Source organism: Camelus dromedarius, unplaced genomic scaffold (assembly GCF_036321535.1).
Source record: "Camelus dromedarius isolate mCamDro1 unplaced genomic scaffold, mCamDro1.pat HAP1_SCAFFOLD_183, whole genome shotgun sequence".
Taxonomy (NCBI): Eukaryota; Metazoa; Chordata; class Mammalia; order Artiodactyla; family Camelidae; genus Camelus; species Camelus dromedarius.
Window position 1 is genome coordinate 1,857,724 of NW_026989846.1, and position 19,478 is coordinate 1,877,201.

Sequence of the window (19,478 nt, forward strand, 5' to 3'; positions counted from 1 at the left end):
CCTTCACCTAGCTTGTTGGGAACACAAAGTTTCTTTTAAGTTGCAAACTCCATTCCATACATATATATGGGGAGGTACTGGCTCCAACTCTGTTTTAGAGTGAAAACTGCAGGAACTTCAAACCGGCACTAGGAAACAGGATGAGAAAGCAGAGAAAAAGTGTCTCCTGCAACCCGTTCCCTTGGTGCTAGATGAACGAACGTCTCTCCACTTGCTCAGTTCTGAGAGATAAGTGTGTGTGAAAGGCGTCCTTCACCTAGATTGTTGGGAACACAAAGTTTCTTTTCAGTTGCAAACTCCATTCCATACATATATATGGGGAGGTAGAAGCTCCATCTCGGTTTTACAGTGAAAACTGCAGGAACTTCAAACCGGCACTAGGAAACAGACTGAGAAAGCAGAGAAAAAGTGTCTCCTGCAACCCATTCCCTTGGTGCTAGATGAACGAAAGTCTCTCCACTTGCTCAGTTCTGAGAGATAATTGTGTGTGAAAGCCGTCCTTCACCTAGATTGTTGGGAACACCAAGTTTCTTTTCAGTTGCAAACTCCATTCCATACATATATATGGGGAGGTACTAGCTCCAACTCGGTTTTAGAGTGAAAACTGCAGGAACTTCAAACCGGCACTAGGAAACAGACTGAGAAAGCAGAGAAAAAGTGTCTCCTGCAACCCGTTCCCTTGGTACTAGATGAACGAACGTCTATCCACTTGCTCATTTCTGAGAGATAAGTGTGTGTGAAAGCCGTACTTCACATAGATTGTTGGGAACACAAAGTTTCTTTTCAGTTGCAAACTCCATTTCATACATATATATGGGGAGGTAGAAGCTCCATCTCGGTTTTACAGTGAAAACTGCAGGAACTTCAAAACGGCACTAGGAAACAGACTGAGAAAGCAGAGAAAAAGTGTCTCCGGCAACCCGTTCCCTTGGTGCTAGATGAACGAACGTCTCTCCACTTGCTCAGTTCTGAGAGATAAGTGTGTGTGAAAGCCGTCCTTCACCTAGCTTGTTGGGAACACAAAGTTTCTTTTCAGTTGCAAACTCCATTCCATACATATATATGGGGAGGTACTAGCTCCAACACGGGTTTACAGTGAAAACGGCAGGAACTTCAAACCGGCACTAGGAAACAGACTGAGAAAGCAGAGAAAAAGTGTCTCCTGCAACCCGTTCCCTTGGTGCTAGATGAACGAAAGTCTCTCCACTTACTCAGTTCCGAGAGATAAGTGTGTGTGAAAGCCGTCCTTCACCTAGCTTGTTGGGAACACAAAGTTTCTTTTCAGTTGCAAACTCCATTCCATACATATATATGGGGAGGTACTAGCTCCAACTCGGTTTTACAGTGAAAACTGCAGGAACTTCAAACCGGAACTAGGAAACAGACTGAGAAAGCAGAGAAAAAGTGTCTCCGGCAACCCATTCCCTTGGTGCTAGATGAACGAACGTCTCTCCACTTGCTCAGTTCTGAGTGATAAGTGTGTGTGAAAGCCGTCCTTCACCTAGCTTTTTTGAACACAAAGTTTCTTTTCAGTTGCAAACTCCATTCCATACATATATATGGGGAGGTACTAGCTCCAACTCGGGTTTACAGTGAAAACGGCAGGAACTTCAAACCGGCACTAGGAAACAGACTGAGAAAGCAGAGAAAAAGTGTCTCCTGCAACCCGTTCCCTTGGTGCTAGATGAACGAACGTCTCTCCACTTGCTCAGTTCTGAGAGATAAGTGTGTGTGAAAGCCATCCTTCACCTAGCTTGTTGGGAACACAAAGTTTCTTTTCATTTGCAAACTCCATTCCATACATATATATGGGCAGGTAGAAGCTCCAACTCGGTTTTACAGTGAAAACTTCAGGAACTTCAAACTGGCACTAGGAAACAGACTGAGAAAGCAGAGAAAAAGTGTCTCCTGCAACCCGTTCCCTTGGTGCTAGATGAACGAACGTCTCTCCACTTGCTCAGTTCTGAGAGATAAGTGTGTGTGAAAGCCGTCCTTCACCTAGCTTGTTGGGAACACAAAGATTATTTTCAGTTGCAAACTCCATTCCATACATATATATGGGGAGGTACTAGCTCCAAATCGGTTTTAGAGTGAAAACTGCAGGAACTTCAAACCGGCACTAGGAAACAGACTGAGAAAGCAGAGAAAAAGTGTCTCCTGCAACCCGTTCCCTTGGTGCTAGATGAACGAACGTCTCTCCACTTGCTCAGTTCTGAGAGATAAGTGTGTGTGAAAGCCGTCCTTCACCTAGGTTGTTGGGAACACAAAGTTTCTTTTCAGTTGGAAACTCCATTCCATACATATATATGGGGAGGTACTAGCTCCATCTCGGTTTTAGAGTGAAAACTGCAGGAACTTCAAACCGGCACTAGGAAACAGACTGAGAAAGCAGAGAAAAAGTGTCTCCTGCAAACCGTTCCCTTGGTGCTAGATGAACGAAAGTCTCTCCACTTACTCAGTTCCGAGAGATAATTGTGTGTGAAGCCGTCCTTCACCTAGCTTGTTGGGAACGAAAAGTTTCTTTTCATTTGCAAACTCCATTCCATACATATATATGGGGAGGTAGGTGCTCCAAATCGGTTTTACAGTGAAAACTGCAGGAACTTCAAACCGGCACTAGGAAACAGACTGAGAAAGCAGAGAAAAAGTGTCTCCTGCAACCCGTTCCCTTGGTGCTAGATGAACGAACGTCTCTCCACTTGCTCAGTTCTGAGAGATAAGTGTGTGTGAAAGCCTTCCTTCACCTAGCTTGTTGGGAACACAAAGTTTCTTTTCAGTTGCAAACTCCATTCCATACATATATATGGGCAGGTAGAAGATCCAACTCGGTTTTACAATGAAAACTGCAGGAACTTCAAACCGGCCCTAGGAAACAGACTGAGAAAGCAGAGAAATAGTGTCTCCTGCATCCCGTTCCCTTGGTGCTAGATGAACGAACGTCTCTCCACTTGCTCAGTTCTGAGAGATAAGTGTGTGTGAAAGCCGTCCTTCACCTAGCTTGTTGGGAACACAAAGTTTCTTTTCAGTTGCAAACTCCATTCCATACATATATATGGGGAGGTACTAGCTCCAACTCGGTTTTAGAGTGAAAACTACAGGAACTTCAAACCGGCACAAGGAAACAGACTGAGAAAGCAGAGAAAAAGTTTCTCCTGCAACCCGTTCCCTTGGTGATAGATGAACGAACGTCTCCACACTTGCTCAGTTCTGAGAGAAAAGTGTGTGTGAAAGCCGTACTTCACATAGATTGTTGGGAACACAAAGTTTCTTTTCAGTTGCAAAATCCATTCCATACATATATATGGGCAGGTAGAAGCTCCAACTCGGTTTTACAGTGAAAACTGCAGGAACTTCAAACCGGCACTAGGAAACAGACTGAGAAAGCAGAGAAAAAGTGTCTCCTGCAACCAGTTCCCTTGGTGCTAAATGAACGAACGTCTCTCCACTTGCTCAGTTCTGAGAGATAAGTGTGTGTGAAAGCCGTACTTCACATAGATTGTTGGGAATACAAAGTTTCTTTTCAGTTGCAAACTCCATTCCATACATATATATGGGGATGTAGAAGCTCCATCTCGGTTTTACAGTGAAAACTGCAGGAACTTCAAACCGGCACTAGGAAACAGACTGAGAAAGCAGAGAAAAAGTGTCTCCTGCAACCCGTTCCCCCGGTGCTAGATGAACGAACGTCTCTCCACTTGCTCAGTTCTGAGAGATAAGTGTGTGTGAAAGCCGTCCTTCACCTACCTTGTTGGGAACACAAAGTTTCTTTTCAGTTGCAAACTCCATTTAATACATATATATGGGGAGGTACAAGGTCCTACTCGGTTTTACAGTGAAAACTGCAGGAACTTCAAACCAGCACTAGGAAACAGACTGAGAAAAGAGAGAAATAGTGTCCCCTGCAACCCGTTCCCTTGGTGCTAGATGAACGAAAGTCTCTCCACTTACTCAGTTCCGAGAGAAAATTGTGTGTGAAAGCCGTCCTTCACCTAGCTTGTTGGGAACACAAAGTTTCTTTTCAGTTGCAAACTCCATTCCATACATATATATGGGGAGGTACTAGCTCCAACACTGTTTTCCTGTGAAAACTGCAGGAACTTCAAACCGGCACTAGGAAACCGACTGAGAAAGCAGAGATAAAGTGTCTCCTGCAACCCGTTCCCTTGGTGCTAGATGAACGAAAGTCTCTCCACTTGCTCAGTTCCGAGAGATAATTGTGTGCGAAAGCCGTCCTTCAGCTAGCTTGTTGGGAACACAAAGTTTCTTTTCAGTTGCAAACTCCATTCAATACATATATAGGGAGGTACTAGCTCCAATTCGGTTTTAGAGTGAAAACTGCAGGAACTTCAAACCGGCACTAGGAAACAGACTGAGAAAGCAGAGAAAAAGTGTCTCCTGCAACCCGTTCCCTTGGTGCTAGATGAACGAACGTCTCTCCACTTGCTCAGTTCTGAGAGATAATTGTGTGTGAAAGCCGTCCTTCACCTAGCTTGTTGGGAACACAAAGTTTCTTTTCAGTTGCAAACTCCATTCCATACATATATATGGGGAGGTACTAGCTCCAACTCGGTTTTATAGTGAAAACTGCAGGAACATCAAACCGGAACTAGGAAACACACTGAGAAAGCAGAGAAAAAGTGTCCCCTGCAACCCGTTCCCTTGGTGCTAGATGAACGAACGTCTCTCCACTTGCTCAGTTCTGAGAGATATGTGTGTGTGAAAGCCGTACTTCACATAGAATGTTGGGAACACAAAGTTACTTTTCAGTTGCAAACTCCATTCCATACATATATATGGGCAGGTAGAAGCTCCAACTCGGTTTTACTGTGAAAACTGCAGGAACTTCTAACCGGCACTAGGAAGCAGACTGAGAAAGCAGAGAAAAAGTGTCTCCTGCAACCCGTTCCCTTGGTGCTAGATGAACGAACGTCTCTCCATTTGCTCAGTTCTGAGAGATAAGTGTGTGTGAAAGCCGTCCTTCACCTAGCTTGTTGGGAACACAAAGTTTCTTTTCAGTTGCAAACTCCATTCCATACATATATATGGGGAGGTACTAGCTCCAACTCGGTTTTAGAGTGAAAACTGTAGGAACTTCAAACCGGCACTAGGAAAGAGACTGAGAAAGCAGAGAAAAAGTGTCTCCTGCAACCCGTTCCCTTGGTGCTAGATGAACGAACGTCTATCCACTTGCTCAGTTCTGAGAGATAAGTGTGTGTGAAAGCCGTACTTCACATAGATTTTTGGGAACACAAAGTTTCTTTTCAGTTGCAAACTTCATTTCATACATATATATGGGGAGGTAGAACCTCCATCTCGGCTTTACAGTGAAAACTGCAGGAACTTCAAAACGGCACTAGGAAACAGACTGAGAAAACAGAGAAAAAGTGTCTCCTGCAACCCGTTCCCCCGGTGCTAGATGAACGAACGTCTCTCCACTTGCTCAGTTCTGAGAGATAAGTGTGTGTGAAAGCCGTCCTTCACCTAGCTTGTTGGGAACACAAAGTTTCTTTTCAGTTGCAAACTCCATTCCATACATATATATGGGGAGGTACTAGCTCCAACTCGGTTTTACAGTGAAAACTGCAGGAACTTCAAACCGGCACTAGGAAACAGACTGAGAAAGCAGAGAAAAAGTGTCTCCTGCAACCCGTTCCCTTGGTGCTAGATGAACGAACGTCTCTCCACTTGCTCAGTTCTGAGACATAAGTGTGTGTGAAAGCCATCCTTCACCTAGCTTGTTGGGAACACAAAGTTTCTTTTCAGTTGCAAACTCCATTCCATACATATATATGGGCAGGTAGAAGCTCCAACTCGGTTTTACAGTGAAAACTGCAGGAACTTCAAACCGGCACTAGGAAACAGACTGAGAAAGCAGAGAAAAAGTGTCTCCTGCAACCCGTTCCCTTGGTGCTAGATGAACGAACGTCTCTCCATTTGCTCAGTTCTGAGAGATAAGTGTGTGTGAAAGCCGTCCTTCACCTAGCTTGTTGGGAACACAAAGTTTCTTTTCAGTTGCAAACTCCATTCCATACATATATATGGGGAGGTACTAGCTCCAACTCGGTTTTAGAGTGAAAACTGTAGGAACTTCAAACCGGCACTAGGAAACAGACTGAGAAAGCAGAGAAAAAGTGTCTCCTGCATCCCGTTCCCTTGGTGCTAGATGAACGAACGTCTATCCACTTGCTCAGTTCTGAGAGATAAGTGTGTGTGAAAGCCGTACTTCACATAGATTTTTGGGAACACAAAGTTTCTTTTCAGTTGCAAACTCCATTTCATACATATATATGGGGAGGTAGAATCTCCATCTCGGTTTTACAGTGAAAACTGCAGGAACTTCAAAACGGCACTAGGAAACAGACTGAGAAAGCAGAGAAAAAGTGTCTCCTGCAACCCGTTCCCCCGGTGCTAGATGAACGAACGTCTCTCCACTTGCTCAGTTCTGAGAGATAAGTGTGTGTGATAGCCGTCCTTCACCTAGCTTGTTGGGAACACAAAGTTTCTTTTCAGTTGCAAACTCCATTCCATACATATATATGGGCAGGTAGAAGCTCCAACTCGGTTTTACAGTGAAAACTGCAGGAACTTCAAACCGGCACTAGGAAACAGACTGAGAAAGCAGAGAAAAAGTGTCTCCTGCAACCCGTTCCCTTGGTGCTAGATGAACGAACGTCTCTCCTTTTGCTCAGTTCTGAGAGATAAGTGTGTGTGAAAGCCGTCCTTCATCTAGCTTGTTGGGAACACAAAGTTTCTTTTCAGTTGCAAACTCCATTCCATACATATATAAGGGGAGGTAGAAGCTCCAACTCGGTTTTACAGTGAAAACTGCAGGAACTTATAACTGGCACTAGGAAACAGACTGAGAAAGCAGAGAAAAAGTGTCTCCTGCAACCCGTTGCCTTGGTGCTAGATGAACGAAAGTCTCTCCACTTGCTCAGTTCTGAGAGATAAGTGTGTGTGAAAGCCGTCCTTCACCTAGCTTGTTGGGAACACAAAGTTTCTTTTCAGTTGCAAACTCCATTCCATATATATATATGGGGAGGTACAAGGTCCAACTCGGTTTTACAGTGAAAACTGCAGGAACTTCAAACCGGCACTAGGAAACAGACTGAGAAAGCAGAGAAAAGTGTCTCCTGCAACCCGTTCCCTTGGTGCTAGTTGAACGAAAGTCTCTCCACTTACTCAGATCCGAGAGATAAGTGTGTGTGAAAGCCGTCCTTCACCTAGCTTGTTGGGAACACAAAGTTTCTTTTCAGTTGCAAACTCCATTCCATACATATATATGGGGAGGTACTAGCTCCAACTCGGTTTTACAGTGAAAACTGCAGGAACTTCAAACCGGCACTAGGAAACAGACTGAGAAAGCAGAGAAAATGTGTCTCCTGCAACCCTTTCCCTTGGTGCTGGATGAACGAACGTCTCTCCACTTGCTCAGTTCTGAGAGATAAGTGAGTGTGAAAGCCGTCCTTCATTTAGCTTGTTTGGAACACAAAGTTTCTTTTCAGTTGCAAACTCCATTCCATACATTTATATAGGGGAGGTTGAAGCTCCAACTCGGTTTTACAGTGAAAACTGCAGGAACTTCAAACCGGCACTAGGAAACAGACTGAGAAAGCAGAGAAAAAGTGTCTCCTGCAACCCGTTCCCTTGGTGCTAGATGAACGAATGTCTCTCCACTTGCTCAGTTCTGAGAGAAAAGTGTGTGTGAAAGCCGTCCTTCACCTAGCTTGTTGGGAACACAAAGTTTCTTTTCAGTTGCAAACTCCATTCCACACATATATATGGGGAGAAACTAGCTCCAACTCGGTTTTACAGTGAAAACTGCAGGAACTTCAAACCGGCACTAGGAAACAGACTGAGAAAGCAGAGAAAAAGTGTCTCCTGCAACCCGTTGCCTTGGTGCTAGATGAACGAAAGTCTCTCCACTTGCTCAGTTCTGAGAGATAAGTGTGTGTGAAAGCCGTCCTTCACCTAGCTTGTTGGGAACACAAAGTTTCTTTTCAGTTGCAAACTCCATTCCATATATATATATGGGGAGGTACAAGGTCCAACTCGGTTTTACAGTGAAAACTGCAGGAACTTCAAACCGGCACTAGGAAACAGACTGAGAAAGCAGAGAAAAGTGTCTCCTGCAACCCGTTCCCTTGGTGCTAGTTGAACGAAAGTCTCTCCACTTACTCAGATCCGAGAGATAAGTGTGTGTGAAAGCCGTCCTTCACATAGCTTGTTGGGAAAACAAAGTTTCTTTTCAGTTGCAAACTCCATTCCATACATATATATGGGGAGGTACTAGCTCCAACTCGGTTTTACAGTGAAAACTGCAGGAACTTCAAACCGGCACTAGGAAACAGACTGAGAAAGCAGAGAATATATTTCTCCTGCAACCCTTTCCCTTGGTGCTGGATGAACGAACGTCTCTCCACTTGCTCAGTTCTGAGAGATAAGTGAGTGTGAAAGCCGTCCTTCACTTAGCTTGTTTGGAACACAAAGTTTCTTTTCAGTTGCAAACTCCATTCCATATATTTATATAGGGGAGGTTGAAGCTCCAACTCGGTTTTACAGTGAAAACTGCAGGAACTTCAATCTGGCACTAGGAAACAGACTGAGAAATCAGAGAAAAAGTGTCTCCTGCAACCCGTTCCCTTGGTGCTAGATGAACGAACGTCTCTCCACTTGCTCAGTTCTGAGAGATAATTCTGTGTGAAAGCCGTCCTTCAGATAGGTTGTTGGGAACACAAAGTTTCTTTTCAGTTGCAAACTCCATTCCATATATATATATGGGGAGGTACTAGCTCCAACTCGGTTTTCAAGTGAAAACTGCAGGAACTTCAAACCGGCACTAGGAAACAGACTGAGAAAGCAGAGAAAAAGTGTCTCCTGCAACCCTTTCCCTTGGTGCTAGATGAACGAATGTCTCTCCACTTGCTCAGTTCTGAGAGATAAGTGTGTGTGAAAGCCGTCCTTCACCTAGCTTGTTGGGAACACAAAGTTTCTTTTCAGTTGCAAACTCCATTCCATACATATATAAGGGGAGGTACTAGCTCCAACTCGTTTTTAGTGTGAAAACTGCAGGAACTTCAAACCGGCACTAGTAAACAGACTGAGAATGCCGAGAAAAAGTGACTCCTGCATCCCGTTCCCCCAGTGCTACATGAACGAACGTCTCTCAACTTGCTCAGTTCTGAGAGATAAGTGTGTGTGAAAGCCGTTCTTCACCTAGCTTGTTGGGAACACAAAGTTTCTTATCAGTTGCAAACTCCATTCCATACATATATATGGGGAGGTACTAGCTCCAAATCGGTTTTACAGTGAAAACTGCAGGAACTTCTAACCAGCACTAGGAAACAGTCTGAAAAAGCAGAGAAAATGTGTCTCCTGAAACCCGTTCCCTTGGTGCTAGATGAACGAACGTCTATCCACTTGCTCAGTTCTGAGAGATATTTGTGTGTGAAAGCCGTGCTTCACCTAGCTTGTTGGGAACACAAAGTTTCTTTTCAGTTGCAAACTCCATTCCATACATATATATGGGGAGGTAGAAGCTCCAACTCGGTTTTACAGTGAAAACTGCAGGAACTTCAAACCGGCAATAGGAAACAGACTGAGAAATCAGAGAATAAGTTTCCCCTGCAACCCGTTCCCTTGGTGCTAGATGAACGAAAGTCTCTCCACTTGTTCAGTTCTGAGAGATAAGTGTGTGTGAAAGCCGTCCTTCACCTAGCTTGTTGGGAACACAAAGTTTCTTTTCAGTTGCAAACTCCATTCCATACATATATATAGGGGAGGTACAAGCTCCAACTCGGTTTTACAGTGAAAACTGCAGGAACTTCAAACCGGCACTAGGAAACAGACTGAGAAAGCAGAGAAAAAGTGTCTCCTGCAAACCGTTCCCTTGGTGATAGATGAACGAATGTCTCTCCAATTGCTAAGTTCTGAGGGATAAGTGTGTGTGAAAGCTGTCCTTCACCTAGCTTGTTGGGAACACAAAGTTTCTTTTCAGTTGCAAACTCCATTCCATACATATAAATGGGGAGGTACGAGCTCCAACTCGGTTTTCCAGTGAAAACTGCATTAACTTCAAACCGGCACTAGGAAACAGACTGAGAAAGCAGAGAAAAAGTGTCTCCTGCAACCCGTTCCCTTGGTGCTAGATGAACGAACGTCTCTCCACTTGCTCAGTTCTGAGAGATAAGTGTGAGGGAAAGCCGTCCTTCACCTAGCTAGTTGGGAACCAAAATTTCTTTTCAGGTGCAAACTCCATTCCATACATATATATGGGGAGGTACAAGCTCCAACTCGGTTTTACAGTGAAAACTGCAGGAACTTCAAACCGGCACTAGGAAACAGACTGAGAAAGCAGAGAAACAGTGTCTCCTGCAACCCGTTCCCTTCGTGCTAGATGAACGAACGTCTCTCCTCTTGCTCTGTTCTGAGAGATAAGTGTGTGTGAAAGCCGTCCTTCACTTAGCTTGTTGGGAACACAAAGTTTCATTTCAGTTGCAAACTCCATTCCATACATATATATGGGGAGGTACAAGGTCCAACTCGGTTATACAGTGAAAACTGCAGGAACTTCAAACCGGCTCTAGGAAACAGACTGAGAAAGCAGAGAAAATGTGTCTCCTTCAAACCTTTCCCTTGGTGCTGGATGAACGAACGTCTCTCCACTTGCTCAGTTCTGAGAGATAAGTGTGTGTGAAAGCCGCCCTTCACCTAGCTTGTTGGGAACACAAAGTTACTTTTCAGTTGCAAACTCCATTCCATACATATATATGGGGAGGTACTACCTCCAACTCGGTTTTACAGTGAAAACTGTAGGAACTTCAACCCGGAACTAGGAAACAGACTAAGAAAGCAGAGAAAAAGTGTCTCCTGCAAACCGTTCCCTTGGTGCTAGATGAACGAACGTCTCTCCACTTGCTCAGTTCTGAGAGATAAGTGTGAGTGAAAGCCGCCCTTCACCTAGCTTGTTGGGAACACAAAGTTTCTTTTCTGTTGCAAACTCCATTCCATATATATATAGGGGAAGTAGAAGCTCCAACTCGGTTTTACAGTGAAAACTGCAGGAACTTCAAACCGGCACTAGGAAACAGACTGAGAAAGCAGAGAAAAAGTGTCTCCTGCAACCCGTTCCCTTGGTGCTAGATGAACGAACGTCTCTCCTCTTGCTCAGTTCTGAGAGATAAGTGAGTGTGTAAGCCGTCCTTCACCTAGCTTGTTGGGAACACAAAGTTTTTTTTCAGTTTCAAACTCCATTCCATACATATATATAGGGGAGTTTGAAGCTCCAACTCGTTTTTACAGTGAAAAATGCAGGAACTTCAAACCGGCACTAGGAAACAGACTGAGAAAGCAGAGAAAAAGTGTCTCCTGCAACCCGTTCCCTTGGTGCTAGATGAACGAACGTCTCTCCACTTGCTCAGTTCTGAGAGATAAGTGTGTGTGAAAGCCATACTTCACCTAGCTTGTTGGGAACACATAGTTTCTTTTCAGTTGCAAACTCCATTTCATACAAACATATGGGGAGGTACAAGCTCCAACTCGGTTTTACAGTGAAAACTGCATTAACTTCTAACCGGCACTAGGAAAAAGACTGAGAAAGCAGAGAAACAGTGTCTCCTGCAACCCGTTCCCTTGGTGCTAGATGAACGAACGTCTCTCCACTTGCTCAGTTCTGAGAGATAAGTGTGAGGGAAAGCCGTCCTTCACCTAGCTAGTTGGGAACCAAAGTTTCTTTTCAGGTGCAAACTCCATTCCATACATATATATGGGGAGGTACAAGCTCCAACTCGGTTTTAAAGTGAAAACTGCAGGAACTTCAAACCGGCACTAGGAAACAGACTGAGAAAGCAGAGAAACAGTGTCTCCTGCAACCCGTTCCCTTGGTGCTAGATGAACGAACGTCTCTCCACTTGCTCCGTTCTGAGAGATAAGTGTGTGTGAAAGCCGTCCTTCACATAGCTTGTTGGGAACACAAAGTTTCTTTTCAGTTGCAAACTCCATTCCATACATATATATGGGGAGGTACAAGGTCCAACTCGGTTTTACAGTGAAAACTGCAGGAACTTCAAACCGGCACTAGGAAACAGACTGAGAAAGCAGAGAAAAAGTGTCTCCTGCAACCCGTTCCCTTGTTGCTAGATGAACGAAAGACTCTCCACTTACTCAGTTCCGAGAGATAAGTGTGTGTGAAAGCCGTCCTTCACCTAGCTTGTTTGGAACACAAAGTTTCTTTTCAGTTGCAAACTCCATTCCATACATATATATGGGGAGGTACTAGCTCCATCTCGGTTTTACAGTGAAAACTGCAGGAACTTCAAACCGGCACTAGGAAACAGACTGAGAAAGCAGAGAAAATGTGTCTCCTTCAAACCTTTCCCTTGGTGCTGGATGAACGAACGTCTCTCCACTTGCTCAGTTCTGAGAGATAAGTGAGTGTGAAAGCCGTCCTTCACCTAGTTTGTTGGGAACACAAAGTTACTTTTCAGTTGCAAACTCCATTCCATACATATATATGGGGAGGTACTAGCTCCAACTCGATTTTACAGTGAAAACTGCAGGAACTTCAACCCGGAACTAGGAAACAGACTAAGAAAGCAGAGAAAAAGTGTCTCCTGCAAACCGTTCCCTTGGTGCTAGATGAACGAACGTCTCTCCACTTGCTCAGTTCTGAGAGATAAGTGTGTGTGAAAGCCTCCCTTCACCTAGCTTGTTGGGAACACAAAGTTTCTTTTCTGTTGCAAATTCCATTCCATATATATATAGGGGAGGTAGAAGCTCCAACTCGGTTTTACAGTGAAAACTGCAGGAACTTCAACCCGGCACTAGGAAACAGACTGAGAAAGCAGAGAAAAAGTGTCTCCTGCAACCCGTTCCCTTGGTGCTAGATGAACGAACGTCTCTCCACTTGCTCAGTTCTGAGAGATAAGTGAGTGTGTAAGCCGTCATTCACCTAGCTTGTTGGGAACACAAAGTTTCTTTTCAGTTGCAAACTCCATTCCATACATATATATAGGGGAATATGAAGCTCCAACTCGGTTTTACAGTGAAAAATGCAGGAACTTCAAACCGGCACTAGGAAACAGACTGAGAAAGCAGAGAAAAAGTGTCTCCTGCAACCCGTTCCCTTGGTGCTAGATGAACGAACGTCTCTCCACTTGCTCAGTTCTGAGAGATAAGTGTGTGTGAAAGCCGTCCTTCACCTAGCTTGTTGGGAACACATAGTTTCTTTTCAGTTGCAAACTCCATTTCATACAAATATACGGGGAGGTACAAGCTCCACCTCGGTTTTACAGTGAAAACTGCAGGAACTTCAAACCGGCACTAGGAAACAGACTGAGAAAGCAGAGAAAAAGTGTCTACTGCAACCCGTTCCCCCAGTGCTAGATGAACGAACGTCTCTCCACTTGCTCAATTCTGAGAGATAAGTGTGTGTGAAAGCCGTCCTTCACCTAGCTTGTTGGGAACACAAAGTTTCTTTTCAGTTGCAAACTCCATTCCATACATATATATGGGGAGGTACAAGCTCCAACTCGGTTTTACAGTGAAAACTGCAGGAACTTCAAACCGGCACTAGGAAACAGACTGAGAAAGCAGAGAAAAAGTGTCTCCTGCAACCCGTTCCCTTGGTGTTAGATGAACGAACGTCTCTCCACTTGCTCAGTTCTGAGAGATAAGTGTGTGTGAAAGCCGTCCTTCACCTAGCTTGTTGGGAACACAAAGATTCTTTTCAGTTGCAAACTCCATTCCATACATATATATGGGGAGGTACAAGCTCCAACTCGGTTTTACAGTGAAAATTGCAGGAAATTCAAACCGGCACTAGGAAACAGACTGAGAAAGCAGAGAAAAAGTGCCTCCTGCATATCGTTCCCCCGGTGCTAGATGAACGAACGTCTCTCCACTTGCTCAGTTCTGAGAGATAATTGTGTGTGAAAGCCGTTCATCACCTAGCTTGTTGGGAACACAAAGTTTCTTTTCAGTTGCAAACTCCATTCCATACATATATATGGGGAGGTACAAGCTCCAACTCGGTTTTACAGTGAAAACTGCAGGAACTTCAACCCGGCACTAGGAAACAGACTGAGAAAGCAGAGAAAAAGTGTCTCCTGCAAACCGTTCCCTTGGTGCTAGATGAACGAACGTCTCTCCACTTGCTCAGTTCTGAGAGATATCTGTGTGTGAAAGCCGCCCTTCACCTATCTTGTTGGGAACACAAAGTTCCTTTTCAGTTGCAAACTCCATTCCATACATATATATGGGGAGGTACAAGCTCCAACACGGTTTTACAGTGAAAACTGCAGGACTTCAAACCGGTACTAGGAAACAGACTGAGAAAGCAGAGGAAATGTGTCTCCTGCAACCCGTTCCCTTGGTGCTAGATGAACGAACGTCTCTCCACTTGCTCAGTTCTGAGAGAAAAGTGTGTGTGAAAGCCGTCCTTCATCTAGCTTGTTGGGAACACAAAGTTTCTTTTCAGGTGCAAACTCCATTCCATACATATATATGGGGAGGTACAAGCTCCAACTCGGTTTTACAGTGAAAACTTCAGGAACTTCAAAACGGCACTAGGAAACAGACTGAGAAAGCAGAGAAAAAGTGTCTCCTGCAACCCGTTCCCTTGGTGCTAGATGAACGAAAGTCTCTCCAATTGCTAAGTTCTGAGGGATAAGTGTGTGTGAAAGCCGTCCTTCACCTAGCTTGTTGGGAACACAAAGTTTCTTTTCAGTTGCAAACTCCATTCCATACATATATATGGGGAGGTAGATGCTCCAACTCGGTTTTACAGTGAAAACTGCAGGAACTTCAAACCGGCACTAGGAAACAGACTGAGAAAGCAGAGAAAAGTGTCCCCTGCAACCCGTTCCCTTGGTGCTAGATGAACGAACGTCTCTCCACTTGCTCAGTTCCGAGAGATAAATGTGTGTGAAAGCTGTCCTTCAAATAGCTTGTTGGGAACACAAAGTTTCTTTTCAGTTGCAAACTCCATTCCATACATATATATGGGTAGGTACTAGCTCTAACTCGATTTTACAGTGAAAACTGCAGGAACTTCAAACCGGCACTAGGAAACAGACTGAGAAAGCAGAGAAAAAGTGTCTCCTGCAACCCGTTCCCTTGGTGCTAGATGAACGAACGTCTCTCCACTTGCTCCGTTCTGAGAGATAAGTGTGTGTTAAAGCCGTCCTTCACCTAGCTTGTTGGGAACACAAAGTTTCTTTTAAGTTGAAAACTCCATTCCATACATATATATGGGGAGGTACTAGGTCCAACTCGGTTTTACAGTGAAAACTGCAGGAACTTCAAACCGGCACTAGGAAACAGACTGAGAAAGCAGAGAAAAGTGTCTCCTGCAACCCGTTCCCTTGGTGCTAGATGAACGAAAGTCTCTCCACTTACTCAGTTCCGAGAGATAAGTGTGTGTGAAAGCCGTCCTTCACCTAGCTTGTTGGGAACACAAAGTTTCTTTTCAGTTGCAAACTCCATTCCATACATATATATAGGGGAGGTACAAGCTCCAACTCGGTTTTACAGTGAAAACTGCAGGAACTTCAAACCGGCACTAGGAAACAGACTGAGAAAGCAGAGAAAAAGTGTCTCCTGCAAACCGTTCCCTTGGTGATAGATGAACGAATGTCTCTCCAATTGCTAAGTTCTGAGGGATAAGTGTGTGTGAAAGCTGTCCTTCACCTAGCTTGTTGGGAACACAAAGTTTCTTTTCAGTTGCAAACTCCATTCCATACATATAAATGGGGAGGTACGAGCTCCAACTCGGTTTTCCAGTGAAAACTGCATTAACTTCAAACCGGCACTAGGAAACAGACTGAGAAAGCAGAGAAAAAGTGTCTCCTGCAACCCGTTCCCTTGGTGCTAGATGAACGAACGTCTCTCCACTTGCTCAGTTCTGAGAGATAAGTGTGAGGGAAAGCCGTCCTTCACCTAGCTAGTTGGGAACCAAAATTTCTTTTCAGGTGCAAACTCCATTCCATACATATATATGGGGAGGTACAAGCTCCAACTCGGTTTTACAGTGAAAACTGCAGGAACTTCAAACCGGCACTAGGAAACAGACTGAGAAAGCAGAGAAACAGTGTCTCCTGCAACCCGTTCCCTTCGTGCTAGATGAACGAACGTCTCTCCTCTTGCTCTGTTCTGAGAGAAAAGTGTGTGTGAAAGCCGTCCTTCACTTAGCTTGTTGGGAACACAAAGTTTCATTTCAGTTGCAAACTCCATTCCATACATATATATGGGGAGGTACAAGGTCCAACTCGGTTATACAGTGAAAACTGCAGGAACTTCAAACCGGCTCTAGGAAACAGACTGAGAAAGCAGAGAAAATGTGTCTCCTTCAAACCTTTCCCTTGGTGCTGGATGAACGAACGTCTCTCCACTTGCTCAGTTCTGAGAGATAAGTGTGTGTGAAAGCCGCCCTTCACCTAGCTTGTTGGGAACACAAAGTTACTTTTCAGTTGCAAACTCCATTCCATACATATATATGGGGAGGTACTACCTCCAACTCGGTTTTACAGTGAAAACTGTAGGAACTTCAACCCGGAACTAGGAAACAGACTAAGAAAGCAGAGAAAAAGTGTCTCCTGCAAACCGTTCCCTTGGTGCTAGATGAACGAACGTCTCTCCACTTGCTCAGTTCTGAGAGATAAGTGTGAGTGAAAGCCGCCCTTCACCTAGCTTGTTGGGAACACAAAGTTTCTTTTCTGTTGCAAACTCCATTCCATATATATATAGGGGAAGTAGAAGCTCCAACTCGGTTTTACAGTGAAAACTGCAGGAACTTCAAACCGGCACTAGGAAACAGACTGAGAAAGCAGAGAAAAAGTGTCTCCTGCAACCCGTTCCCTTGGTGCTAGATGAACGAACGTCTCTCCTCTTGCTCAGTTCTGAGAGATAAGTGAGTGTGTAAGCCGTCCTTCACCTAGCTTGTTGGGAACACAAAGTTTCTTTTCAGTTTCAAACTCCATTCCATACATATATATAGGGGAGTTTGAAGCTCCAACTCGGTTTTACAGTGAAAAATGCAGGAACTTCAAACCGGCACTAGGAAACAGACTGAGAAAGCAGAGAAAAAGTGTCTCCTGCAACCCGTTCCCTTGGTGCTAGATGAACGAACGTCTCTCCACTTGCTCAGTTCTGAGAGATAAGTGTGTGTGAAAGCCGTACTTCACCTAGCTTGTTGGGAACACATAGTTTCTTTTCAGTTGCAAACTCCATTTCATACAAACATATGGGGAGGTACAAGCTCCAACTCGGTTTTACAGTGAAAACTGCATTAACTTCTAACCGGCACTAGGAAAAAGACTGAGAAAGCAGAGAAACAGTGTCTCCTGCAACCCGTTCCCTTGGTGCTAGATGAACGAACGTCTCTCCACTTGCTCAGTTCTGAGAGATAAGTGTGAGGGAAAGCCGTCCTTCACCTAGCTAGTTGGGAACCAAAGTTTCTTTTCAGGTGCAAACTCCATTCCATACATATATATGGGGAAGTACAAGCTCCAACTCGGTTTTACAGTGAAAACTGCAGGAACTTCAAACCGGCACTAGGAAACAGACTGAGAAAGCAGAGAAACAGTGTCTCCTGCAACCCGTTCCCTTGGTGCTAGATGAACGAAAGTCTCTCCACTTGCTCCGTTCTGAGAGATAAGTGTGTGTGAAAGCCGTCCTTCACTTAGCTTGTTGGGAACACAAAGTTTCTTTTCAGTTGCAAACTCCATTCCATACATATATATGGGGAGGTACAAGGTCCAACTCGGTTTTACAGTGAAAACTGCAGGAACTTCAAACCGGCACTAGGAAACAGACTGAGAAAGCAGAGAAAAAGTGTCTCCTGCAACCCGTTCCCTTGTTGCTAGATGAACGAAAGACTCTCCACTTACTCAGTTCCGAGAGATAAGTGTGTGTGAAAGCCGTCCTTCACCTAGCTTGTTTGGAACACAAAGTTTCTTTTCAGTTGCAAACTCCATTCCATACATATATATGGGGAGGTACTAGCTCCATCTCGGTTTTACAGTGAAAACTGCAGGAACTTCAAACCGGCACTAGGAAACAGACTGAGAAAGCAGAGAAAATGTGTCTCCTTCAAACCTTTCCCTTGGTGCTGGATGAACGAACGTCTCTCCACTTGCTCAGTTCTGAGAGATAAGTGAGTGTGAAAGCCGCCCTTCACCTAGTTTGTTGGGAACACAAAGTTACTTTTCAGTTGCAAACTCCATTCCATACATATATATGGGGAGGTACTAGCTCCAACTCGGTTTTACAGTGAAAACTGCAGGAACTTCAACCCGGAACTAGGAAACAGACTAAGAAAGCAGAGAAAAAGTGTCTCCTGCAAACCGTTCCCTTGGTGCTAGATGAACGAAAGTCTCTCCACTTGCTCAGTTCTGAGAGATAAGTGTGTGTGAAAGACTCCCTTCACCTAGCTTGTTGGGAACACAAAGTTTCTTTTCTGTTGCAAATTCCATTCCATATATATATAGGGGAGGTAGAAGCTCCAACTCGGTTTTACAGTGAAAACTGCAGGAACTTCAATCCGGCACTAGGAAACAGACTGAGAAAGCAGAGAAAAAGTGTCTCCTGCAACCCGTTCCCTTGGTGCTAGATGAACGAACGTCTCTCCACTTGCTCAGTTCTGAGAGATAAGTGAGTGTGTAAGCCGTCATTCACCTAGCTTGTTGGGAACACAAAGTTTCTTTTCAGTTGCAAACTCCATTCCATACATATATATAGGGGAATATGAAGCTCCAACTCGGTTTTACAGTGAAAAATGCAGGAACTTCAAACCGGCACTAGGAAACAGACTGAGAAAGCAGAGAAAAAGTGTCTCCTGCAACCCGTTCCCTTGGTGCTAGATGAACGAACGTCTCTCCACTTGCTCAGTTCTGAGAGATAAGTGTGTGTGAAAGCCGTCCTTCACCTAGCTTGTTGGGAACACATAGTTTCTTTTCAGTTGCAAACTCCATTTCATACAAATATACGGGGAGGTACAAGCTCCACCTCGGTTTTACAGTGAAAACTGCAGGAACTTCAAACCGGCACTAGGAAACAGACTGAGAAAGCAGAGAAAAAGTGTCTACTGCAACCCGTTCCCCCAGTGCTAGATGAACGAACGTCTCTCCACTTGCTCAATTCTGAGAGATAAGTGTGTGTGAAAGCCGTCCTTCACCTAGCTTGTTGGGAACACAAAGTTTCTTTTCAGTTGCAAACTCCATTCCATACATATATATGGGGAGGTACAAGCTCCAACTCGGTTTTACAGTGAAAACTGCAGGAACTTCAAACCGGCACTAGGAAACAGACTGAGAAAGCAGAGAAAAAGTGTCTCCTGCAACCCGTTCCCTTGGTGTTAGATGAACGAACGTCTCTCCACTTGCTCAGTTCTGAGAAATAAGTGTGTGTGAAAGCCGTCCTTCACCTAGCTTGTTGGGAACACAAAGATTCTTTTCAGTTGCAAACTCCATTCCATACATATA